Source organism: Ambystoma mexicanum, chromosome 9, assembly GCF_040938575.1.
Source record: "Ambystoma mexicanum isolate Mex_15411 chromosome 9, UKY_AmexF1_1, whole genome shotgun sequence".
Lineage (NCBI taxonomy): Eukaryota > Metazoa > Chordata > Amphibia > Caudata > Ambystomatidae > Ambystoma > Ambystoma mexicanum.
Window position 1 is genome coordinate 458,585,695 of NC_090931.1, and position 27,249 is coordinate 458,612,943.

The 27,249-nt window shown below is 51.0% G+C and overlaps 1 protein-coding gene across 4 annotated transcripts in view; it reads right to left on the bottom strand.

Annotated features, from left to right (window-relative positions):
- The window catches only part of CUX1 (cut like homeobox 1), a 2,307,153-nt gene that overhangs the window by 1,901,385 nt on the left and 378,519 nt on the right, over nt 1–27,249 (bottom strand). The window lies entirely within an intron of this gene.

A 27,249-nucleotide genomic window follows, 5' to 3' on the forward strand; every position in this document is an offset into this window, starting at 1 on the left:
GTTTGGCTCACTGCGCGTCCGCATAGCTAGCGAGCAAAGAATTGTTGTTTGCAATTCTTGCCGAAAAGGCAGCCAAGGATGTAACTCTTTTTGCAAGGGCATATAAACGCTTGCCCTCCTGGTCAGGTGGTGCCTCACTGGTGGAAAGTGGTACCCCTGCCCTCTTTCTTGTGTTGGTTACTACCAGGGAATCCGGAATGGAATGTCCCCTGATGTACAGCGGGTCTGAGGGTGAAGGAGTGAAAAGTTTTTCAATTCTAGGATTGACCCCTCTGATTAGTGCGGGTGTGGACAGCGAAGGGGTGATTCTTCTCTTCACCGAAGCGAGGAGGGGAATGGTCTGACTGACCGGGGGTTTCTCCTTAATTACTCTTTCCACAAAGTCTAATTCAGGGGAGAGCTCCCCAGTGTCCAGTTCGAAGTGTGCTGCTGCTCTGCGCAACAGGGCATTAAATGTGGGCTGATCGTCAATGGGAGACGTGTTTCGAATAGGTGAATTGTCAGGAGGATTTAGGTTCAGGACATCAGTGTCGGAATATATTGATGGGGATTGCCAGGGGTGAGAAGGTCCTTCTTCTGGATTTTCTCCGAAGCCTTCTCCTACCAAGTCTGGGCTGTCTTCCAGACCTTCCTCCTGGTTCCGTCCCTCTTCCTCGTCCATAAAATCATCCTCTTCCTCAAAATAATGTTCTTCCCCAGTGAGGTCATACACACTATGGAAGTCTGAGGCTGTGTCCTGGTGGGGATTGACTAGTCTCGGAATTTTGCCCCTGGGGTCCTCCTGAGGCCCTTCTCTTATTCTCTTGGGAGTGGGAACGACACAAGAAAACAATATTGATTAAGCACTACTCAACTTGCCAACTTATTCGGATGATATAGAAGTACTTGGCTCAAATACGCCGGAGTTAGATCATTGGAATGAGAGTCTTGAAAGAAAACACCAAAATGAAGCAACAGACGTGATATCCGTTGAGAAAGAAGAGGAATCAGGGTCGGTAGACCTATATTTAGCCATCACTAAAAAAAAAGTTAGTAATAGTAAGATTCACAGATAATGAAAGGCTAGTGACATCAAAGCACTGAACAAGAGAAAAAGCAATTAATGTTTCATTTTCTACAAGTTTGCCTACTGTAAGGGAGAATACCAATCTGGACCCCAAACTATTGGCAATTGAAGAATATAAAAATTAGGAACAAAAAAGGAAAGGCATTAGGACAAGGATGGAAGTTACGCAAACATCTGGAGAGAGGCAAGTAATAAAGGTGAATGATAACATCAAGATCACACAGACAATTGGGAAAGGTGACAATATAGCTGCTTCACGCTTTTTGCTAGAAAGGGTCCTAAAAATCAACGACAACTTGATCTTGAATCGTACCAATGTTATGAGACTTTTGGGAACAGTAGAAAGACACATCCAATCAAGTGACTTACTTTGGATAGAATTTTCTGAGGAAGCTTGCTTAGATAAAGTGATGATTCATCTTTTGGACCAAAAAACAAAGGAGATCATATGTAAAGATGGGCATAGACTGTTAACTATGGGCTTTTGGCTTAAGGAACAAGAACCCTTAGAGAGGGAGGTCCAAGAAGGGCCTCTTTACGACCTAACTTTACAGGGGAAAAAGGGAAACCCTGAAAAAAGAACAACTGAAGGAAAGGATTATGGACAAGAGCAAAAACACGGGGGGGGGGGGTGGGAGAGGGGGAGGTCAGGTGGAGCTCGCAAGTCGACTCGGAAGACAAAAAAAAAAAAAATCAAAAGAGCAAAGTAAACCACTCTATACAAAGTGAAGATTGGAGCTCGCTTGCAAAGACTCTAGCCTCTAAATCATAATGCTCACAGAGCAAAGAAGCCCCTCTGTTTGGAAAATTGATCATTTGCTCTTGGAATACTAGGGGTTTTGTGCACCTTTTCGGGCAATGGGGAATTGAAATTTTAGAAATACGATTTATAATGCTTCCAGGAAACCTGGTCCATGGCTAAACCAACGTTGGAGCGGTATGAAATCTTTTTAAATCCAGCAACAAAAAGGCTGAATGGGAGACCAGTGGTGGGTCTTCTCATTGCCAGTAAAAGTGCAAATGGATGGACAAAGTTTCTCACAAAATCCGTCACCTCTTGTTCAATTTGTGTTATTGGAAAAAAAACTTAAATCCTTTAAGTGGCATCTATTAATTTGCAATCTCTATTGGAACCCTGCCTCTCCACAGGCAGTAAATTTACCCGACACAGTCATGAGTTGTATCGACGAGATTACAGTAAGCTACAAGAATGTGGATATCCTGGTGTGTGGGGATTTAAACATGGAATGTTTTAACTCTAGGAAGAGGCTGATTGTCAACACTCCAAAAAATGTTAATCCTACAATTCAAAGAGGCCTTTGCCTAAGAGCAGGTCTGGAAAAAAGAAATATGAACTTAATGAATGGCAGCACAAAGGGTAATATTCCCCCAAATGTTACATGGAAGAGAGGTCTCCAGTCTAAAATAATTGACTATGTGCTTGCTTCTGAGACACTTTTTGAATGATGGGCCGCTTGGAGGTTGTTACTTCTGTTAACAGCGATCATAACTTGTTGGAGATGTGGGGAATGTAAGGGAGCAGATGGCCTCGGGAAGTGGTACAAAAGCCTCACACCCCAAGTCTGGAGGTGACACCTGGCCTTAATCGGCTAAGAATTACGCCTGACGTCAATACGGCATTACTAGGTTGTTGGTATCAGTAGATGTAATGGTTTAGAGTCGCAGCTGCTTCAGTACCCTCTGGCACTTAAAGCATTTCAGATCAAGAAAGTCACAGGCCTGAGACAGGTTTATATGAGACAACACACAGATAATCGGGAAATTGCAGATAAGAAAAAGGCCTTAAAAAAAGACAGAAAAAAAGTCACACCGGAGGCAAGAGAAGTTATCAGACAGGAAAAACTATTATAAGAACTGGATTACATTTTACCGATATCAGATGTTTCAGGTGGATGGGGAAAGAATGATGTGTCTGTTAGTTACTAAAAACACGGTAGAGATTTGGAAGCTACTGAACAAGACTACGGTTCCTCACGACGCTATACCTGAGAACTCGGTCCCAGCCTCTACTTGGCAAACTCACTTTGCAGTCTTATTTTTAAGTTCAAAATGTAATGATATAATAGAACAAGTTACTTTCTTACCTGGTAGCGTTCTTTCGATGGATGGTCCGACGACGTATTCCATATCTATGACAGGTTATGTCCACAGCTGTGCTGCTTCGGAAAATCTTTGGCGTCTGCGTCCTGCGTCGATGACGTCGATGCGCCGTCCCCGAGGACCTCCTCCGACGGCCGACGTCACCCGATGTGATAAGTAGGATGCACGACGCCCATAGCCTCAGTTATAGTTTTTTCCCAGAACGTGTGCCACCAGTTTTCTGCCAGTCAGACACACAAGGCCTTGCGGAACGCAAGCTGCAATCGCAAAAGAAATTCTGCAGCGGGGAAGGCAGGGAGGGAGTGATATGGAATACGTCATCGGACCATCCCATCGAAAGAACGTTACCAGGTAAGAAAGTAACTTGTTCTTCGAGGGGATTGGGTCCTCCCGACGTATTCCATATCTATGACCGACTCCCAAAGCAGTACCAAGCAAGGAGGTGGGAAAGAATTCAGAACACAAATTTAGCATGCCCAATCAAATTGCAGAATAGAGGACTGCCTTGCCAAAGGCCAGATCCTGCCCTCTGATGCAATCGAGGGAGTAGTGACGTACAAAAGTATGTACTGAAGCCCAGGTGGCTGCATCACAGATGTGACGAATAGGAACTCCCCTCTGCAGGGCAGTAGACGCAGTCACTCCCCTGGTAGAATGGGCCCGCAAGCCAGCCGGAGGATCCGTACCCGCCAAGCGGTAACACTCAGAGATAGCTAAAATAATCCGAGGAGACAAAGTCTGTTTCGTCACAGCTTGTCCCAAATGCTTTCCAGCGTAACCAATGAAAAGTTGATCATCCACTCTGACCCGGGACATGCGCGAAATATAAAAGCTCAACGCTCTCCTAGGATCAAGCCTATGGAGCCTCTCCTCTTCCTTACCAGAATGTGGAGGGGGATAGAATGCCGGAAGAACAACCTTCTGGCTCAAATGAAATTCCGAAACCACCTTCGGAAGAAAAGAAGGACAAACTTGAAGGACAACCCTGTCCTTATGAAACACAGTGACGGGTGGCTTAACTGAAAGTGCCTGTAACTCACTCACTCTGCGAGCGGAAGTAACTGCAACCAAAAACACAGTTTTCAGAGTTAACAGCCTCAAAGGGCAAGAATGTAAAGGCTCAAACGGAGCACCCATAAGAAACTTAAGAAAAAGGTTCAAATCCCAACCGGGCACCAGAAAAGGTGACGGAGGGAAGACATTAGTGAGCCCTTTCAAAAACTGCGAAATTATAGTAATCTTAAAATAAGAACACTTCAGATGAGCGCTTAAATATGGACAGCGCCGCCAGGTAACCTTTAATGGTCCCCACTTGCAAGCTCCTGTGGGCCAAAGAAAGCAAAAAAGACAGAACCATGGGAATGTCACATTCAAAAGGATCCACATTCTTAACTCAGCACCAGTCGCAGAACTTTCTCCAATGGCAACGGTACAGAGACTTTGTTGCCGGCCGCCTGGCCGAGAGCAACACCTCCATCACGTCTTCAGGCAGGTCCAAATCCTTATACCTCAACCTTTCAGAAGCCAAGCGTGAAGGTTGAGGGATCTGACCTCTGGATGGAGAACCTGACCCCCCCTCCCGTGAGAGCAGATCATCTCGGTAGGGAAACTACGAGGATGGCAGATGGACAAGGCGAGAAGGTCCGGGTACCACGTCCTCCGGGCCCACGCCGGAGCAATGAGGATCATCCGGGAACCAAACCTCCGTAACCTCCGCAGTACTTGCGGGATGATGGGGACTGGAGGAAACGCGTACAGCAGTGGGATGACCACTCCACCACGAACGTGTCTCCTAAGGCTCCTTTTGGAGGAAATTCCCGCGAGCAAAACCTTTCGCACTTCCGGTTGACACTGGAGGCGAAGAGATCCACATGAGGGGTCCCCAAAGGGCGAAGATCTCCAGGAGAATCTCCTGAGCCAGCTCCCACTCGTGAGAGATCGTGCTCTGCCTGCTCAGAGAGTCCGCCGTCTCGTTGTCGTCTCCGGCCAGATGAACAGCCGAGATCGAAACTTCCTGCTGGATGGCCCAGAACTCAAGCTGCATCGCCTCCCTGCACAGCGGAAGTGACCCTGCCCCCCCTTTTTGTTGAGGTAGTGCATGGCCACCGTGTTGTCCGTTAGAATCAGGACACTCTTTCCATGCACAGTTTGCAGAAAAGTCTCCAGGGCTAGCCTGACGGCCCTCAGCTCCAACAGATTGATATGGAGTCTGGACTCCGACGGAGACCAACGACCGCTGACTGTCAACTCGTTGGCATGAGCTCCCCATCCCGTGAGGGATGCGTCCGTCACGATCGTCACCTCCGGCCAGGGCAGCCAAAATGGGGCCCCCTTCATCAGATTGCCTTCGACAGCCCACCACAGAAGGTCCTGGGCTACCGAGGGCGGCACCTGAACAGGGTCCGACAGCCTGCCGGAGGACTGAGACCACTGGAGCTTGAGTGCCCACTGCAAAGATCTCATCCGCAGACGAGCCTCTGATACCAGAAGAATGCAGGATGCCATGAGGCCGAGCAGTCTCAAGAACTCGGACGCTGGGAGATCCTGGGCAAATTGAAACTTGTTCACCATCTGCTGAATGTGAAGAGCCCTCACCTGAGGAGGAAAACACTGCCCCAGGGACGTGTCGAGCACTGCTCCGATGTACTGGAGCCGCTGCGTTGGTGTCAAATGGGACTTCTTTAAATTGAGGGAGAAGCCCAGCCTGTGAAGGGAGTGGTAGGTGACGAACAGATGATCCAGGACTTGCTCGGGAGAGCTCCCCCTGATCAACCAATCGTCCAGGTAGTGGTAGACGTGAATCCCCCCCTTTCCTGAGATGCGCTGCCACCACCACCATGAGCTTGGTGAAAACCTTCGGGCGGAGTTCAATCCGAACAGCAGGACCCGAAACTGAAAGTGCGAGTCGCCAACCGCGAACCTCAGTTACTTCTTGTGCCTGGGATGAATCGGCACATGGAGGTAAGCATCCTTGAGGTCGAGAGACACCAACCAGTCCTGAAGTTGAAGGGCCTGGAGGACGAGAGAGAGTCACCATCTTGAACTTGTCCTTCTTGAGGAGAGTGTTCAAACTGCGCAAGTCCATGATGGGTCTCAATCCCCCGTCTTTCTTCCAAATCAAAAAATAAGGGGAATACCATCCCTTGTTCCTCTCCGCTACAGACACCAGTTCTATGGCGCCTTTCTCCAGCAGGGCTTGAATTTCCTGCGCAAGGAGCGGATCCGGACTCTTCAAAGAGAGGTTCCCTGGTGGATTGTCGTGAGGCCTCTGCCGAAAAGGAAGATGGAAGTCGTGGGTTATGATCTCCAGAACCCACACATCCGAAGTAATGGCTTGCCACTCTACAAGATGCTGCGCCAGCCTTCCTCCAACCGGCGAACCATGGGACCTGGCCTCATGACTGAGTGGTATCGGCTGCGGCGTTGCCTGAGGGCAAAGCGGAAACTGCCCGAGCGGCCTTGGCACCTCGGGTACCTTTGTTTCCACCTCTGGCACTCTTACGATGGCCTCTTTGACTGCTAGCTCCCCTCGCTTTACTGAAGGACGAGTAATAGCGAAAGGAACCTCCCCTCCATTGCTGTCCCACAGGAAGAAAAGGCAGAGGTTGGCGAACTGCAGCGTCCAACGACTTTGCTGCAGCTTTTGAGGTCTGCAACCTCTCAAGGCTCTCGTCAGCCTTGCTACCAAAAAGGTGTTCACCGTCAAAGGGCAAGTTGAGGAGCCAGGACTGCACATCAGGAGCGAACCCAGACTTCAGCAACCACGCAAACCTGCGCATTACGGTGCTCGCCGCCATGGACCGGCTGACACAATCTGCCAAGTCCAAACCCGACTGAACGACCTCACACATGGCATCCTTGCCATCCTGAACCATAGCAAGGAAACCATCCCGTTCGTCCCCTTCGGGAATATGTTCAGCTGCTAATGCAACACAGTTCCACAGAATGTGTGTGAAACGAGACAAGGCACATATGGAGTTGGCCGCCTGAAGCGCCATACCCCCTGAAGAAAACACTTTCTTCGCCCAGCCGTCAAAACGTTTGTCGTCCCTATCTGGAGGGATAGTAGGATATGACGCCTGCTTTGCCGGGGCCGTAGCAGCCTGCACCACCAAACTCTCCGGAGTGGGGTGCCTAGGCAAGTAGCAGGAGTCGCTACTGGCTGGACGGTATTTCCGCGACAAAGACTTGCCCACTGCCAGGCGACTCTCCGGAGCAGTCCAAGCCGCCGCCACCCTTCTCTGCAGAGCCATATGAAACGGCAAAACTGGGTCAGTGGGGGGACCAAGAATGTCTGAGATCATCCTGAAAGAACTCCCCTGGGGGAGCAGACCAACCCAAGTACTCGGTGACCCGAGACATAAGGCGCCGATATGAAGAATCGGCATGAGTTCCAGGCTCCCGCCTACAAAACTCCACCTCCGGAAGGGTGTCCAGCCCACTGGCATCATGCAGCGACTGCCTCAGGTCATCAAACTGGCTATGGCCCGAGATAAGCTCATTTGGAGCCGTAACCGGAACCAAGCCGTCATCAGAGCCTTCATCACCCTCTGAAATGTACTCCAGGTGGGGAGAGGAAGACCCCTGGGGACCAAAGCAGTGCCTGACCTTAGCCAGAGCCTTCCTAATGGGAAAATCCATGCCACAGGGCACCTCCGACACCACCGCCTCAAAAGGCGTCGAGCGCCGGCGTCTACAGAAAAGGCGTCGATGTCGAGCGAATCGGCGTCGAACGTCAGCTGCAGCGCCGCCAGCATCGACGGTGTCGACAAAGGCCTCGAAGGCGGAGCTCTGAGTGTGTCTCTCGACGACCTGGGCACCGACGGCGTTGACGACCCCCTCGGAGGCGGAGCCTCGAGAGAAATCGTCGACGACCTCGGCGCCACAGGCGTCGACGTCTTCTTCGAAGACGGCACAGGATCACGCGGCCTCGAGCGCGTCGAGGACCGGGACCTGGAACGACATGGCGAGAATGGCCACCCTTGTCCGAGCGGGAACTCTCCCGCAAGCCATGCCGACCATCCGAGCCCGAAGGCGTATGAGCGGTGTCTTTCGACCGGTGCCGACCGACCCCACTCGGAGGCGCGGACGGACCGGTGCCCTGCGATTGAAGAATCGCTAGCATCTGCTTCCCGAAGGAAGCCCATGTCTCCGGTGTCGCTTGCATGGAGGGATAAGCAACCCGCCGAATGGCGGAGTCCTCGGAAGAGGACGGGGAAGACGCTTCCGGGAATGCCTCGAAGAGGCAGAGGAGTGGCGAGACCGACTCCTGGAAGGAGACCCACTGGACTTCCGACGATATTCGGCGAGTCGCCCATCGAGTCATCCGTCGAAAGCCCCGCAGACCTCGACTTCCGGGGCTTAGACCCCCGGCCTACCAACAGCTTCTTCTTGCGTTCCCGCAAGGCATTTGCCGTGAGCGACTGGCACTCGACACAGTCGTCCGTATCGTGGGCCTCCCCGAGGCACCAGAGGCAGGCGTCGTGCGAGTCCATGACCGACATCTTGGACCCACAGTCCCTGCATTTCTTGAAGCCCAGACCCGGGGTCGAAGACGAAGTAGACATCGCCACGAACAGGTCTTCACAAAAAAACCGAACAAGTTCAACGAACCGAGAATTGAAAACAGCAAACTCCAAAGAGTCGAGGCGTACCGAGATTCACGAAGCGAACATGTTCGCGGAAAAAACGGAACTGAGGCTATGGGCGCCGTGCGTCCTACTTATCACATCGGGTGACGTCGGCCGTTGGAGGAGGTCCTCGGGGACGGCGCATCGACGCAGGACGCAGATGCCAAAGATTTTCCGAAGCAGCACAGCTGTGGACATTACCTGTCATAGATATGGAATACGTCGGAGGACCCAATCCCCTCGAATGGTAACACCGTCAAATACAAACTGGTGCTTTGAATTCGATAAAGAAGAGATCTTGACATTGATAAAAAAAAGCAAGTTCCTCTAGGGCTTCTGGCCCCGACGGCCTCACAAATGCCATTCTAAAAGAGAATCTGGAGCAATGGGCAGAGTTTATGGTACTGTTATTTGAGGAAATTAAAAATTCCAAAATCCTGGACCAAGTCAATGGTAGTGCCAGTCTACAAAAAGGGCGATATGTCGGATCCGACCAACTAGAGACCTATTGCCTTTTTGGATATAGTGGGTAAACTGTTTGCAGCAATTCTCTTGAAACATCTAGACAAATGGTCATTGACAAATAATCATCAGGATCAATGGCAGTCAGGATTCAAAAAGGGGATGGGAACAGCATTGAATTTGTTCCTTATCAACTTGTTAAAATGCAGGTTAAAAACAACTGACCATATTAAGATATACATTGCTTCAATAGACCTGGCTTATGCTTTTGATTCAATTGATAGAGACCTGCTGTGGAAGAAGTTGAGTTCCTGGGGCTGTCCAATTGATCTGAGAGAGGACTTGGAGCAGTAACACTCAGGCACAACGATAAGAGTCTGGTTGGATAGGGCCGGAACTTTGACAAATGAAATCAGCACTTCCAAGGGAATTAAACAACATTGTTGATTGGCGCCAGCAATCTATAACTTATACACCTCCGATGTAGGGGAGGCATTTGTTGATGACAGATGCTTTTCTCCAAGGATTGCATGAATCACAGTGGGAAGACTCCTCTACGCGGATGACCTCTTGCTTCTTGACCAAACCGAGATAGGATTACAGCGTCAATTGAATGTCCTTTCAACATACGTGGGAAGAAATGTATTGTCTATAAATCCATGCAAAATCGAAATTCATGGTTATTGGTGACGCAAGAGCTACTAGAGGCGTGAAGAGAAGTTGGAGCATTCAAGGGGAGAAAATCCCAGAGGTACTGTCAATGCAGTACCTAGGACTAACATTAAATACCAGCATGACCGACTCCCAAGGAGAAGCCAATGTGAAATCAAAAAATTTGCCAACCCAGGCAAGAATAATCAACCGGAAGTACGGTACATTTTCCTTGCTTCGGGTGATTCATTTCTATAGATTAAAGGTGACTCCTATCCTTACTTACGGTTCAGAAGCTCAGCTGCAACTTTCAGGGTTAATAGGGTCTCAAGTGGAAGGACTTTTTTGGCAAGGGTTCTTAAACATGCCCAAATCACTTCCAATAGAGGTGATAAGACGAGAGATGGGCACAACTTCACTCTATACCATTATGGTGTGGAAATCGCCGTCTTTTTTGAGAAAATGCTCGATTCCTCCAGGAAAAGGGGGTTATGAGGTTTTGAATAAAGCCATGTCTACTGATTGTGAAAAGACTCTTAAGGAATGGAGGAATACTTGTGTTGAAATCCTTAAAAGCCTTGCACTAAACTAAGATTCATGGATGACAAATCCAGTTCTTGTAAAGAAAAAAATTGTTCGATTTGGACTGGATATCCACATGGGAAAGAATTCGTATTATGAAAAGCGAGGAAGGGATAACCCGAGATAATAGGAAACGAGGTGAACTTCCCAGATACTTAATTAAATCACCCTCACCAAGTATGAGGCAAGACCTCATGAGACTACGCTTTAACCTCTACCCTACTAGGGAAGTTATGGAGAGACGGAAACCAGTATTGGAGCGTGTCTATACTTATCGGCTCTGTCTGACATTTTTGCATTATTAACTTTGGTTAAAGAAATGTTTTAACATAGAGAAAGAAGCTACCTAATTATAACTGACAGCTGAAGTAATTTTTTTTTAATTTTACTTATTTCATTTATTTTTTTCTTTTTCTTATTTTATAATTGAATTGTATGTAATAATTTTAATTCTTTAAAGTATATAAGGTTTAAATGTGAACTAATATAATGCTTAATAAAAAATAAATAAAGAAGCGTCTGACTTTCAGAGAGTTAGAGCAAGAAGAACAAGAATTCTAGCAGGGAGGTAAAGGGGGAGAGAGTTGGATATAGAGTGAACCCAGAACCCAGAAAGCCTTGTGGATGATGCAAAAGGTCTTGAATTTGATCCTTGCAGCCAAAGGAAGCCAGTGGAGAGACTTTAGGACTCGGGAGATGGGATTCCTTAGCTTGATGCACAGGATAATTCTTGCAGTCCTATTCTGGATTAGTTGAAGAGAACAGAGTGAGGAAAGAGGCAGATTAAGGGAGAGGCTGTTGCATTAGTCAAGCCAAAAGCGAACCAGAGCTCTGGATATCTTGAGTTTCTGAGGGAAGGTGAGGCAAGGGTGGATGCCTCTAAGAAGGTGAAGCTGAAAGTGAGATTTCTTGACAAGGTCAGCGATGTGAGGTGAGACGGAGCAGACGAGTGCCGTAGAGCCAACGAGTGCCGTAGAGCCGCTGAATGCGTAGAGCGGACAGAACGGGTGAAGTATGTGGATGGAATGGGTGACGTATGTAGATGAAACGTGTGAAATATGTGGATGGAACGGATGAAGTATGAAGATGGTACGGGTGAAATATGTGGATGAAGTGCATAAAACAACTTCGAATACACGGAACGGATCAGACTAAATAGAACAGATTTGAATGCATGAAACCGATTGGAGTGCATGGAGCTGACTGGAGTGCGTGCAGCGGACTGGAGTGCGTGCAGCGGACTGGAGTGCGTGCAGCGGACTGGAGTGCGTGCAGCGGACTGGAGTGCGTGCAGCGGACTGGAGTGCGTGCAGCGGACTGGAGTGCGTGCAGCGGACTGGAGTGCGTGCAGCGGACTGGAGTGCGTGGAGCGGACTGGAGTGCGTGCAGCGGACTGGAGTGCGTGCAGCGGACTGGAGTGCGTGCAGCGGACTGGAGTGCGTGGAGCGGACTGGAGTGCGTGCAGCGGACTGGAGTGCGTGCAGCGGACTGGAGTGCGTGCAGCGGACTGGAGTGCGTGCAGCGGACTGGAGTGCGTGCAGCGGACTGGAGTGCGTGGAGCGGACTGGAGTGCATAGAATTGCGTGACTTGCACAGAATGATTTGGAGTGCATGGAACGTTTGAAAGAGCATGTAACCCATCATATCACTTCACCACGCTTACTCTCTTCTTTACACCACCATTCAACTAGAACACAGAGATACTATTACACCATTCGGTATAACTGTTGTCATACCAACATCTGCTGCATACTTCCCATCACTCTAAGTAAACACTGCTGGTTACACACCCCCCCAGCCAGGCGTTCTCCTCAGGCCTAACGCAGCCAGGTTCGGTCTGGATAAATCCTGCCAGAACGAACACATACTCCTGATCTCTCAACCACCACACCTACCGCTAGGAAGCAGCTATTACACGAATGCCACACCAGCTGCACACATATCCGGTGCTCACACGCACCTTTGACTCTCACTTCTCTCTCTACTGACTTGCACTCCGGTTCCCAAGGGCGTTCAACCTACCAGCGCCTTCAGACCATAAAAATTGGTACATAAGGACCTATATAAATGCAAAGTAACATAACATATGAGGCTACACACCTAGGTGATCATCTGGAAGTGCATTTATAGCCAGTGAAAGGAGCATTTTGAATGCTCCGTAGACTTGAATCCTGTCGGCTAAGCAGTGCTACGCAACCGGTTTGCTTGAGGTGAGTCTGTTCCAGGGTTAAGTGTTAATTGCTTCTGTTGAGCCTTGCCACCTCCTGTGGTTGCATTACGTGTACTGCTGTGTATTCGTTTTTCATGAGCATGTGATTCCATGATATAAGATATGATATGGCATTTATAACACGCCTATACACAAGTGTTTCAAGGCGCGACGAGGCAAGGGAGGGGAAACAGTGGGAAGACAGACAATGATCCTACTGGGCCAGGTGTCATTCAGATCACGCAAGTGCATGGGTGGGGAGAAGGGAAAAGTGCCTGGGGGAAAGGGAGAGGGGAAGTGCAGTACATGGGATAGAATAATAAATAAGATAAATAAAAGTGTCCAGATGGTGGCAAGTGCAAGGTAAGAGCAGAAATAAGTGCTGGTAGGGGGACTGTAGGGATACAGAAAATAGTCCCTAGGTGGGGGGTTGCCAGGGAGGCAGGGCAGGAGTGCAAAAGGTGGGGCCTGGCCCCAAGATCAGAAAGGGTGGCCAGGTAACCAGTGCAGTTTCAGCCAGGAATCAGGGGAGAGAGGCAGAGAAGGCAGAAGCAAAGAGGAAGGTTCTGAGGTGTTTCCGGAACCGGAGACGGTTCTCCTCAAGTTTCAGGGAGGCAGGAAGGCTGTTCCAGAGTGAGGCCCCTGCCGAAGAGAGAGATCGACCACCAACTCGTTGCATGGAGAAGCGACTGACCCTGAGGGAGTTGGAGGCAGATGAGTGAAGAGCCCGAGAAGGAAGGTATTTGGGAAGAGAGAGTTGAAGGTATTGCGGCCCCAGACCCTAGAAGGCCTTGTGGACAATGCAGAGGGTTTTGAACTTAATCTGTGCAGCCACTGGGAGCCAGTGCAGAGATTTCAGTCCTGGAGAGATACGATCCCTGGGCTTGAGGCCAAGAACAAGGCTCGCAGTCCTGTTTTGGATAAGTTGCAGACGGCTCAGAGTAGAGGCAGGCAGCTTTAGATAGAGGCTGTTGCAATAGTCCAGCCTAGAGAGAACCAGTGCTCTGGAGACGTTTAGCTTCTGGGGGGGAAGGAGAGGAAAGGAAGAATACCTCTGAGGAGGTGCAGCTGGTAGTGCGACTTCTTAGAGACGTCAGAGATGTAAGGAGAGAAGGAGAGTGGAATCGAAGATGACCAAGGTTTTTAGCCTTGCAGGAGGGAGCAGGATGAGGGCCAAGAGAGGTCGTCCAGAGAGCTGCAGAGAAGGAGGGAGGGGGTGTGCCGATGAGTATAATCTCAGTCTTACTGGCATTAAGGCAGAGGTCATTGGTGGCACACCACTCCTGGATAGCAGACAGACAGATGAGGGAAGGAAAGGAGAGCAGGAGGCCGAGGGTAGCCTGAAAATGAGCTGGGTATCATCCGCATAGCACTGAAAATTGGGGCACAGCGCTGCGATGCGTTGGGCAAGTAGTGCCAGGTATTGGTTGAAGAGCCAAGGAGAGAGGTTAGATCCCTGGGGGACACCACAGGTAGAGAAAAAGATATCTGAGAGGAAGGACCCAAGTTGGACCTGGGAGGGTCGGTCGGAGAGGAAAGAAGTCAGCCACGCCAGAGCCTGTCAGGTGATACCCAGGTTATCACAGAGACGGTTGAGCAGGATGGCATGGTTGAACGTGTCAAAGGCAGAAAAGAGATCCAGCAAGATGAGGACACACAGGGTGTTGGAGTCGAGGTTGGAGAGCAGGTCTTCACAGATGTTCAGGAGAGCAGTTTCCGTGCTTCTGGTAGCCCTGAAGCCAGACTGATGGTCATGAAGACAACCAACAGATTTGGTGTGGAGATTAAGATGGGAGATGGCCAGTTTATCCAGGAGCCTGCCCAGGAAGGGAGTGATGGAGATTGGGCAATAGTTAGCCGGACAGTAGGGGTCAGCAGAGGGTTTAAGAAGAGGGTGCACAAAGGAGTGCTTCAGGGAGGATGGGAAGACTCCAGTGGCGAAGGTGTGGTTGCAGAAATCAGCCAGGGAGTCGATGTGGTCCTTGATAGTTTTGGAGGAACAGGGATGAACCTGTTTCGACGAGACTTTCATAGATCGGACTTGCTGAGAAACCTTGTCTGCAGAGAAAAGGGGAAAGGAAGAGAAGGAGGCGGGGTGGCTGCAGAAGGGCCAGAGGAAGAGCAGGAAATAGAGGGAGGGGGCAATAGGAGGAGAGTGAGGACAGGATGTCCTGAGTTTTTTAAATCAAATTCCATGCCAGAACCCGTGCTGGAGAAGGATAAAGTTACTTACCTGAAACTATTGTTCTCCATCCTGGGTCTAGCATGAGTTCACATGCTCATGAATATTCCCAGACGTCAGGTTTGGAATTAGTGGTAAAAGAAAAAAACAGTTTCACTTTAAAACTGTATTTCTCATCTAATCCAATCCCTGTCCTCTGGGTCATGCTGCCCCCATCCAATGACGGTCCTCTCCCTAAACCCTGCCTCTGGCAGCCATCTTCAGATTTGGTAAGTATGTAAAGTGGCAGTATGACCAAGAAGAGCCACAGACGGGTCGGAGGGAGGATTCATGTGTGAATCCATGCCAGCAGCATGCTGGAGAACAGTAACCGGTAAGTAACTTACACCTTCTCCAGCATGGGTTCTTGCATGCAATCACATGATCATGAAAAACGAATACACAGCAGTACACATTACGCAACCACAGGAGGTGGCAAGGCTCAACAGAAGCAATTAACACTTACCCGTGGAACAGACTCACCTCAAGCAAACAGGTTGTATAGCACTGCTTAGCCGACTCTGGACTCCTCCCTGGAATTCCTGTCGACGCAGTAGAACTTTGTGAAGGTTTCCGTGGACCCCCATGTAGCAGCCTTGCAGATGTCCAGAAGGGGCACACCAGAAAGGAACGCCGTTGTGGCTGCAATCACTGGCGGAGTGGGCTATCGGGCGGCCCGGCAGCGATCAGTTCACCAATCAGTTCACCAACCGATAGCAATGCATGATGCAGCCCGGAGAGCCACCTTGAAATGGAAGCCTTGGACACGGCCTTCCCATGGTTCACAGGACCAGAGTAAACAAACAATTGAGAAGTCGTCTAAAAACTCTTTGTGCATGTAACGTAGAACTTCAAGGCCTGGGCAAAGTCCAGCGAATGCAAGGTCCTCTCCGTCAGAGAATAAGGTTTTGAGAAGAAAACAGGCAACACCACAGGTTAGTTGAGGTGGAATTCCGACAGAACCGTCAGCATGAAAGAGGGGTACATATGCACTACCACCCTTGATTCGAGGAAAGTTTGGTACGGTGGCTTGCAGGGTAGGGCCTGGATTTCACCTACACGTATGTCTGACACAGGTGACGACTACAAGGAAAGCTGACATTCACCAGAGAAACTTGAGTGGGGCCCGACGCATATGCTTGAAGAGCGCCCCCATGAGGCTCGCGAGAACCACGTTGAGTTTCCATGCCGGGGCAGGAGCTCACCGGCAGGAAGGATCGTAAAAGGCCTTTGAGAATCTCTGACGAATCTGTGGGACCACAGAGGATCTGTTGTAGCAGGATATAGCCGGCAGATCTGCCTTGACTGATGTGTGAGCCAGCCCAGCCTTTGCCAAGTACAGCAAGATCTGAGGAGCCGTGACCCTCAGACGGGTAATCTTCCGCGACCGGCACCACATAGCAATTGTTTCCACTTATGGCCATAGCACTTCAAAGTTGACGCCGCCCTGGCCTTGGCGAGGACCTCCCTACAGTCCGCTGGCAACTCATAACTCCCAAACTCTAAGGATGCAGGAGCGAAGCCTTCAGGTTCAGCAATCTGGGTCGTAATAAAGGATTGCGCCTCTCTCTCCAGTGAGAAGATACGGAACCAGCGGCAACTTGACTGGAGGTGTCGCTGACAGGCCGAGAAGGTACGATACCAAATCTTCATCGGCCACGTGGGGCGATGATTATCTTCTTGCACTGGCACGGTCTTAGTGTGTTGATGATTTGTAGCAAGAGAGGGAATGGAAGGAACGCATACAGAAAAAGTCCTTCCGACAGGAAGGAGAACGCGTCCCCCAACCTCCTCAGCTGGTAGGACCTTCTAGCAAATTTCTGGCATTAGGAGTTCCCCGCCGTCAAAAACAGATCGTTCTGGGGTCTGCCCCATTCGATCAACAGGCAGTGCACTGATCCTAACGAAGCTCTCACTCATGCCAGGAGCGCAGTTACCTGCTGAGGGAGTCTGCAATGGTGCTCAACTCCCACCAGGTGAAGAGGGATGAGGAACATCCCCTTTCTGACGGCCCAGTGACATAAGTCTTGGACCTCCTTTGAGAGAGCCGAGGGATCGACTGCTCCCTGATGTAGAACATGGTGGTGGTGTTGTCCGTGAAGATCCTCACCAGCTTGCCTTTAAGACACGGTAGGAACAAACTTGAGGGCAAAGAAAATATAAGTTACTCGCTGTAGTGACTAACGTACTCTTACTCCCCTTTCCTCCATACTGCATGGGTGTTCCTTCCAAGGGACGGTAGACTAACCTTTCACACCAGAAAAAAAAATTAATCTTCCCCTTTAAATTTAGAGGCGCGCGGGGGTGCAGCCCAGGGTCCATGTGCTGCCCTGATCCCGCCCTCCGACGCCACACCGCAGTCCCCATAGACCCGTCGATAATAGATTTGACACTGCCTAATAACACCAGTATTATTAGGGGGGAGGTTGGTGGGACGTATGGAGGAAAGAGGACTAAGAGTACATTAGTCACTACGGTGATACGCCCCGTCCCCTTTCCTCCATACTGCATGGGCGATTACAACTGAATGTAGCCCCAAGGTGGGGAGGAGACCCTCCTTAAGCAAATAGGTTCCTGAGAGCCGCCTGTTTTGAAAGCCGCATCACATCTAGAACTTGCATCAAAACAGTAATGCTTGCAGAAAGCCGAGGGAGTGGCCCAAGTGGCCATCCTGCTTATGTCTTGCCAAGGGACATGGCGCTGGAATGCGATGGCCGTTGCCTCGGCACTGACTGCGTGGGCATGCATATTGGACAGAAGCGGCTTGTGCGGACCCTCATACGCCTCCTTGATGGCTGAGACCATCCAGCGGGATATGGAGGGCTTGGAGGCCCGATAGCCTGGTCTTTAGCCCCCGAAAGTGACAAACAGGGCGTCCGATTTTACAGAAGCCCTTGGTCCTGTCCAAGTAAAATTTCAGGGCACCCCTGTCATCCAGGCAGTGCATCACTGTCTGTGCTTCATCCTTGGGATCGGCAAAGAACGTAGGAAGGACTATTTCCTTGTTCAAGTGGAAAGCAGATGGCACCGTGGGCAGAAATGCCGGGTGTGACCGCAGGACTACTTTGTGCCTTTGAAAGGTAGTATATGGTTCCGAGGATACCAGCGCCTGTATCTCGCTGACTCTACAAGCCGAGGTGAAGCTGACTAGCGAGGCCGTCTTGATGGTGACCATGTCCACGGACGCCATTGGCTCAAACAGTATGTGCGCCAGGGCGCCAAAGACTATGTTGAGGTCCCACACTTGGGTGCGGCCTCTTGACGGGCGGGTACAGCCTTGCGAGCCCAGTCAAATGTTTCTTGACAATAGGATTGGAGGAGAAGATCCCCTTCTCCGAGTTCCTGGAAGCCCTGATGGCTGCGAGGTATGTACAGCAGGTGTCCACCTGCACACCAGAGTGGGCAAGGAGCGCTGAGAAGGAGAAAACATCGTCCAAAGTACATGCCAGGAAGTTGATTTCCTTGGAGTCTGCCCAGTGGCAGAATCTAATCCATTTACTTTTATACTGGGCGTTGGTAGCCTTGCTCCTTGCGCCCTGTATGATTTCCAGATTAGCCTGAGAGAGGCTGAGGTGATGCAGCGTTACCTGCTCAGGTACCACGCTGTGAGGGCTAGTTTCTGTGGAGCGGGGTGGACGACTCTGCCCCCCTGCTGCGCCAGAAGATGTGCTGGGCCCATCAGGAGGTGAATCGGAGGCATCTCTGAGAGACTGAGCAGCTCCAGAAAACATGGCCTAGCCGGCCACCATGGAGCTATTAGAATGATGTTGAGTTGGCAAGACTCCTTTATCTTGCAAATCACTCTGAATCAGCGGAGTGTGCGGGAAGGCGTAAGCCTTCACACCGTTCCACTGAAGCTAAAATGTGTCGCCCAGGGAGCCGGGGCAGTGACCCTGCCAGGAGGCGAACTGAGGGCACTTCTTGTGCCAGGTGGCAAAGTGATCCACCTTGAGATGACCCCACCTGTTGAAGATCTCCTGAATGACTAGGTCGTTTAGCTGCCACTTGTAATTGTCCGCTCCCAGCCTGCTGAGCCTGTCCGCCTCCAAGTTGGCTTCCGCCGTGAGGTAGATGTCGTTTTCCAGAGCCCACTCCCACATGCCGATTGGCAGACTGCACAGAGGAGGGGATCTGGTGCCTCCCTGCTTGTTGACGTAGTATATGCTGGTTGAGTTGTCTGTCTGGATGAGGACAACCTTGCCCCTGAGAAGTGGTAGAAATGTCCGGAGCACTAGCCAGATGGCGTTCAGCTCTAACCAATTATTGATGTGGTATTCCTGCTCCTGTCGAGTCCAGGTGCCGTGGACCGAGTGATCGTCCAGGGTGGCTAGCCAGCTCTCGAGCGAGGAGTCTGTGGTGATGGTGGCCTGCGGGGTGGGTGGCCGAAAGCGCTTGCCCCGTCCGTAGGTTGCATTCCCTGGACCACCATGTTAGGTCCTGGTGGAGAGATGGAGGAACTTTGATCCTCTCGGATTGAGAGCCCCGCTCCTGGTTCCATGAGGCCGCAAAGTGCAGCTGAATCCTCCTCAGTGTCGGGTGTGGAACGGCTAATGGGACCGTTGCCAAGATACCCAGGAGATGCTGGTACCACCAAGCTGAGGTCACCTCTGCTGAGTAAGTGGGCGGTGGCCCTCTTGATGGCCAAGATCTTGTCCTCTGACGGAAATACCTTCTCAGAGCACATGTCTCAGATGAGGCCCAAGAATGCCAGTCTGCGTGGGCTGCAACTGCGACTTCTTGCGATTGAGCGAGAAGCCCAGATGGTGCAGCGTGTTCATAAGGGCATGGGAAGAGTGGTAAACCGCTTCCGGAGATGTAGCCCTGACGAGCCAGTCATTGAGGTATGGGTAGATGTGGAGGCCCTGCGCTCTGAGGAGGGCACCCACTGTATTCATGAGCCTGGTAAATACCCTGGGGGCGAGTTGAGGTCAAAAGGAAGGACCTTGTATTGAAAATGGTAGCCCATGATCCTGAACCGAAGGAAAGAACAATGGGGCTGCCAAATCGGGACGTGTAGGTACGCGTCCTTCAGATCCAGGGAGCACACCCAGTCTCCCTTGTCCAATGTCTCCGTTATAAAAGCTGGCATAACCATCTTGAATTTTTGCAGGGGTAGGGAAAGGTTGAGGGTGGAAACGTCCAGCACAACTCTCAGGCCCACCTGGTTTTTCTTCTGAATGGTTAAAATCCTGGAGTAGAAGCCCAAGCCTCTCTGGGAAGCTGGGACTTCCTCCACTGCCTGGCGGCTCTCTACGAGCAACCGGATCTCTGCCAGAAGAGTTGCTGTACCAACTTGAGGGAGTGTAGGGGAGAAGGCAGGAGAGGCTGGGATGGTTAGGCAGTACCCCATGAATACTACAGAGAGGATCCAGGGTTCAAAGAAATTCTAGTGCCAATAATGTGCATAGAGAGCAAGCCTGCCCCCCCAATGGAGACACATGGACCCCAAGGGGCGTGTCATGCCTGCTTTCCCTCTGAGGCTGCCGGGGAGGAGGGGGCTGGAAAAAGCCATTACTGCCCCCTCCCCCTTTTTGTTGCTTGCGCTGGTTCTTAGACGGCGAGCGGTTCGGCTGCCTGGATCTCCGTTCCTGGAAGCAACGGAAACCTCCATGAGTACGCCCCCTGTCGGAGCGCTGCTGTGACTGGGTGTACGACTTGGGCGTGTTCTTTGTCAAGATGGATAAAGACTTGGCCGTTTGTGAGCGGTTTTTCTTTTTGTCCAGCTCTTCGTCCGTGGTGGAGTGGAAGAGGTCCCCCCCGCGAACGGTAGATCTAATATGCGTTCCTGGACATCCGGGTTGAATTTCGTTGCCGGGAGCCAGGCTGTCCTCATGTCCGTGGCGATACAGATGGCACGGCCAGAGGTGTCAATATCGGCCACGGTGGATTCCATGAGTTCCTGCGCCAACATGGCCTCAGCCAGTCCCGCCTTAAAACGTGATTGGCTCCGAGTTGGGAGTTCTGGGAGGAAGTCCGCAATATTCCACCATAACCTTTGGTTAGAGGCAGCAAGCATTGAATCGGCATTGGCCTGACGAAGATGCAAGGACGCGTTGGAATACAGCTTCTTCCTGTACGCCTTCAAGATCTTCTCCTTGCCTAGTAGCGTCACTGCTTTAGAGGTTGATGACGACAGGCTTGGAGTATAGTGATGCTGCATGGATCACCGAGGAGTGTGGCCGAGGATGGGCAGATCGCAAGAGTGTATCCCCCTCCATCTGCCTGTACTTGGCATCCAGGCTTCAATTGACCAGCTGGACCAAGTGGGGGCTTGAGCCAACCCTTCTTGGCCAGGGAGACTACATCGGTTTGCAGTGAACCCCCTCTGCCTGCTGTTCAGCCTCGGGTTGGGGTAGGCACAGCCCTGCAAGACGTTCGTGGAAGGCTCTGGCTGAAGATGGCGTGTTCGGATCCTCCTCATCCGTATGATGTGGATTAGGAGGATCCTGTGGCGGTGAAGGAGTAGCTGGAGCCGGAGGCTGGGGTACATTGACCGCGGCCGGAGGCAGAGGCTGGTACTGTACCGCCTGAGGAATCGGCTGGGCAGCCAGAGGCAGCGGCTCCGCCAGGGCCGAAGGTGCTGGCGGAAGAGCTTGTGGTGCTGGTATCATTTTAGGGAGGACCTCCATGATGGCGTCCTTGAGGATAACCCCCATACGAGTTGACCTCATGAGCTAGAAGAACCTCTCGAAGTACTCCCCTCCACTGGCCAGAGATGGTAGGGGGTACTGATGAGGTAGCCGGGAGCCGCTGGAGAGACTGCATACCCTGCCCGTATGGAAGCATTGGGAAACTACCCTGCGCATAAGGATAGGCTGTAGGCCATGTACTTGGTTGAGGCCAGTCCGACCTTGACACTCGTTCCTTGCCGAACTCCTGGAAAGGCGTTGGATGGGTGCCTCTGCCTGGTGCAGCAGCCATCTTGTCTAGCTGCCTGCCACGTGTTGCTCGGCTCCCTGAGCCCAGCCTCCTCCAAGACTCTTGTGTGTGGGCCACAAGGCCTACCCTGCCCCTCGGGCCTAGACCGGGTAGGTGCAAAACCCTCAACCTGGGGCTCGGTAGAGCAGCGTTTAGGCACCAAATCGGGCTTATTGTCGGTACTAGGGCATAGCCATTCGGCCATATTGCCTGTACAAGGGCGGAGCCCCTCGGATGACAATCCGGTACAAAAACCTTCCGGTCCCTCAACAATGCCACCGGGAGGATCCAAGGATCCCTCGGCCGGTAGCTGCAGCAGCCTCGGTGTACATGCTGATACAAGGACATGAACAGTCCCTCCCGCACAGGAAAGTCCTTGGGAAGGAGTCTCCTTTGCGGTGAGGGATAGAGAATAGCAGCCCTACCTTGGGCCTGGCTCAGTGTTTCACAAAGTTCTTGAGGTCCTCTGGAGGAGACTTCTGGAAGAGCTCCCTCCACCTGTCTAGTCTGTTCTTCAGCGATTTAGATGACAGCGAGCCACACACTATACAAGCTTGCCAACCGTGGTCTGGGGCAAGGCAACCTAGGCAGAGGGCGTGAGGGTCTGAAGTTGGGAAGAGCCCGTTGCAGGCTGGACACCTGCTGAGCCCTGTGGAAGTCGACATGCACCGGGGATGAGCGCAACGCCTGAGGACCGAGTACCTGAATGATAAAAAGACAAAAAAAAGGCAGAGAAACAGTATCCACGCGTGGAATTACATGGTCGAAGCCAAACCCAGGAGCGCTGGTGAATTCGGCCCGTTCCCGTCAATGTGGAGAAGGGGACTGGGGTGTGGTGTCGGAAGGCGGGGTCACGCCAGCGCATGCACCCTGTGCCGCACCCCCGCGTGCCTCTAAATTTAAAGAGGGAAGAAGGTTTTTCTGGTGAAAAAGGTTCCGTCTCCTGTCCCTTGGAAGGCACGCCCAAGCAGTATAGCGGAAAGGGGACGGGACGTAAGAGTACACCGCCCCTAGTTCCAGGATGTTGATATGCAGATCCTTGTCCTCCGGCAGCCACAGGCCTCTGGCGTGTAGATGTCCAGTGGATGCTCCCCAACCTTCCAGGGAGGCCTCCGTGGTAACCGTCAACTAGTATTGGGAGTTCTGAAAACCCATGCCGTGGGCTATGTGGGAGCGGACCCCCCCCCCACCACTATCGCCCGTGGAATCTCCTCATTGAGAGGGATCTTGTCCATGAAACTTCCGGAAACCTGTATTCAATGGGCATCCAGGAATTTAAGGGTCGCATCTGCAACCAGCAGAGATGGACGAGGTAGATGCAAGACGACATTGCCGTCTTTGTTGACTACAGTCGTTGCACCTTTCCTTGAATGGCTGCTAGCCTCTCTTCCGAGGGCTATGCCAGGTAAAACATTGTGTTGAGTCTGGCGCAGAGGAACTGTGCGTTCTGCGATGGCATTAAGCAAGACTTCGGATAGCTGACAGAGAATCCCAGATCCGTCAATAGTCAGACGGTCCCCTTCGTGTGCACGTCGGCCGGCTCCCACGAGCGCTTATCAGCCAGTCATCCAGAACGGGTATACGTGTATGCCCTGTAGACAGGCCGCTCCTGGTGCCAGGCATTTTGTGAACACTCTTGGAGCCGACTTCAAGCCGAATGGTAGGGCCTTTAACTGGGAGTGCCGTCCCTGCATCACGAAGCGCAGACTTTTCCGGTGTTTCTTGTGAATGGGGATGTGGTAATGGACCGGGAGGACGCCTAACAACGTCAATAAATCCCCTTTCTCCAGTTGGCCGAGCACATGCTGCAACGTGACCATCCTGAGGTTTTTGGGACCAAGTATTTTTTCAGAAGTAGTAGATCCAGAAAGTATCTCGAATAGACTCCGGGGTTCCCAGAGCTGTTGAGGAACAATCTCTATCACCCCTTTCGTAGCATGGCTCGTACCGCTTCCAAAAGCCGAGAGATGTGCTGCTCCTGACAGGGAACCAGCAGAATAGGAGGACACCTGCGTTGGAACTCAAAGATGTGCCCCTTGGCGAAAGTATCCAGTACCCATCTGTTAGTGGTGATCTTTCTCCACTAGCCGCCGAACTTAGTCAGCCGGCCTCCCACTCGGGTACACGAGTGGGGGCCCCACATCTTTGCCGGTTCTGCTTGCTTGAGCGCCAGCGTCCTGCCCTATGGGTGACCGCGATGCTCTGCTCCGCTACCACAGGCCTGGGAGCAGCCTCTGCAGGCTTCTTGCATTGAGATCAGGAAGCCTGTCTGTAAAACGGGGAGAAACCTTTTGATGACCAGCTCAAATTTTCCCTGGAGGCACGTAAAGACTAGCAGTGCTGCTAGAGGGTGCAGAGGGAACGGGCCGTCTCCATATCCGTCTTGATGGCCTGGAGGGACTCGTGGACGGCCTTCCCAAACAGATTCTCTCTGTCGAGGCCCAGTACATTTGCCTGGAAATCGTCACTGCACTTAGTGGCCTTCATCCATCTGTCGACGAAGGCAGACACTGTTCCCCATTTGACAGAACCCTGCGTCTGTGATGTCCTCTGCCACCTTGATGCCATGGTCCGATGCCAATTCTCGCTTCTGGAAGAGGGTGACGGCTTCCATCTTATCATCATCTGGGAGGAACTCCAGAATCGGTCCTAGCTTGTACCACAACTACCAGTCGTGCCTGGCTAGGATGGCCAGGGTGTGGGCCACCTTAATTGTGGATGCCGCCGTGTAAATCACTTGCTTCCCCATAGTGTCCATCCTTTTCACCTTACTGTGCGGAGGGACCGACGACGAACATGGGTTAGCTGACCGTTTCCTCGCAGCAGCCGAGACAGAGTCCGGCGATGGCTGTGACCTCAGGCACTTGCATACGGAATCCCGTACCCTATACTTCTTTAGCCTGTCCTGTTTGGCTGGAGCCTTGCAAGGGTTCTTCATAAAGGCCAGTCCCTCTTCCCAAATATCGTCCAGAAAGGGTACCGCCATGATAGTCTTCCTTCTGGCCTCTCGCCTTTGATATAAGAAGCCCTCCTTCATGATTTCCTTGGGTCCCAGCTGGAAGAGCTCGGATGCCCTGGCGATCAACAATCCCACCTCGTCCGGTAGGGAAAACCCTATGAGGTGCATCCAAATGTGGCAATTCATTGTCTGCCGGGACGAAGTCTTCGTCTTCATCCGTAGTCATGGCCATATCTGTCACCGTACCCATATGAAGGTGCGCTGAGGCCTGGCGTGGTGGAGGAGGTTGAAATGGGGGCGTCAAATTACTTCCTCTTTTTTGTCTGCGGTTGATCGGGGACCTGGGGCACTGCAGGTACCGGTTCCGGGGGTATCCTCATCTGTATCTCTGACACCAAGGTGTGGCAAGTCGAATGAAATGTCCAAGGAAATGTCCCTCATCTCAGAAGGCAGAGAAGGATAACTAGGCCCAACACAGTCATCCTCGTCGACCGTATACATGGTATGTTGATCCTCATTGTCCGTGGACGAAACCTCCATAGTTTGTGCGGTGACTGTTTCGGTGCCTCCTTGCCCACCCCTTTTCCCATCTGAGGAGCGGGAATCGGGACCTTTGTCAGTGTCCTAACCACTTCTGAGGTGCCTACAGCCTTCACAAGGGGACAGGGACACTTTCTGCGCTGAGGGAGCCACCCTCGTAAGATCAGAGCCCCTAGCTGCTGTGGCAGTGGTAGCCGGCAACAAAGTCGCTGAATACTTCAACTGTGCCGGTTGATCCTGCTTGGGCTGTGCAGCCTTCTCCTCCGCCCTTGACTTGACAGATCTCTCCAGTAGCTTTGCCGGGATGGATGACTTCCTCTTCAAAGAGGAGCTTGATGCTAGGGCTAGCTAAGGAGGCAGAGGGTGATGTTGATCGCACCCTATCCACATTGGGACCCGCATAAGCGGCAAACCTGGTGGACTCGGACTTGAGGATCTTGGCCTTATCTTGGACCCCCACGGAGGGAGCCCACTCAAAGGACTTGGAAGACTGCTCCTCAGACTGGCCAGTCTTGGACAAGGCATAGCCCTCCTCAGAGCACTGGTCAGAGGCCTAGTTCGAGTTAAGCCATGCCGCAAGCCTACTGTGCCTGTCTTTCGTCGTCTTAGAAAAACCTTGGCATCTCTCACACACTACCTCCTTATGGTGCGGGTGTAGGCAGTAGAGGCATTTTAGGTACTTGTCTTCCACAAACACATTCCGCAGCATGCATTTGGTGCAGGACCTGAAGAGGGACCTTCCCTCCTCCTCCTCCGACATGTCGTCCTTCATTTAATGTAATTTAGTTTTAGCATAAAACTTTACACATAAAAGAAATAAAAAGTATAGAAGCAACAAAGATAAAATAGCAGCATTACATCACATTACTCTGTTTCATGGTCATATTCAACTTCGAGTCATAATTCATTATTCTTCCTTACATCCAGTACGTTAAATAAGATAATAAAATTAAAATACATAGTTCATATCTTTAGACACTTAAGAGTAAGAAGAGAACAGTTAAAAAGAAGAAAATAAACCATATCAATTCATAATCATCATCATAGTGCTACTCTAGGGAAAGAGTGGAAGAAGCATAGAGGAGAGATCTCTTTCTCCTCTTACATTTCATTTTGTTCCATTCCACACTCCTAAAACTTAACAATGCCCTACCAGTAAGCAGTTGGTCACCCACAAGTAACAGCCAATCAAATAAATCATTGGACCTGGCATACATATGGAGGTGCAATAAGGTTCATACAATCTGATGCTGTTCCACATTGGAAGAGATCGGCATAATCAATTTAAGAGATAGTACAATTTACAAAGACATAGGTCATAGAACGGTTTGAGATTCAGATCCTTAGAACTTACATGCAATAGCAGTTGCAGGTCCCCAGCCAATATTTATGCTCACATAGAATGGCTACTACCATATTGGCATTTGGTCCCTATCCCTATTATCAATGTCCACATTGAGGGTATATCAGTTCCTATTCCATGGCTGATCTACTCCTTTCGGCCTCCTTCCAAATTCTGTATAGTGCAATGTGAAGAACCATATTGTTGGTATTAATGCATTGTTTCCAAAAAGAAGGGTCTTTGATAGTATCAAGTTGATGAACAAATCTACCTAAATGCAAGATGTAGACGTTCCCTAAGCAAGGGCACTCGGTCAAGACATGCTTTGCCGTCTCAGGTAGATCTTTGTTACAGCAGATACTGCAAAAGCGATCCTGTATAGGGAGAGAATGTGCTGCACCTACTACGCCCAGTACAGGTAGATGATTAATGCGCAGTAGGAGGATAAACCTAAGGTGGCGAGAAGGACATATATTCAGATAAGGCTGGACTTTTTCAAACGTATAAAAAATGTCAGGGACAAATGAATAACATTTTATTAACTCCAA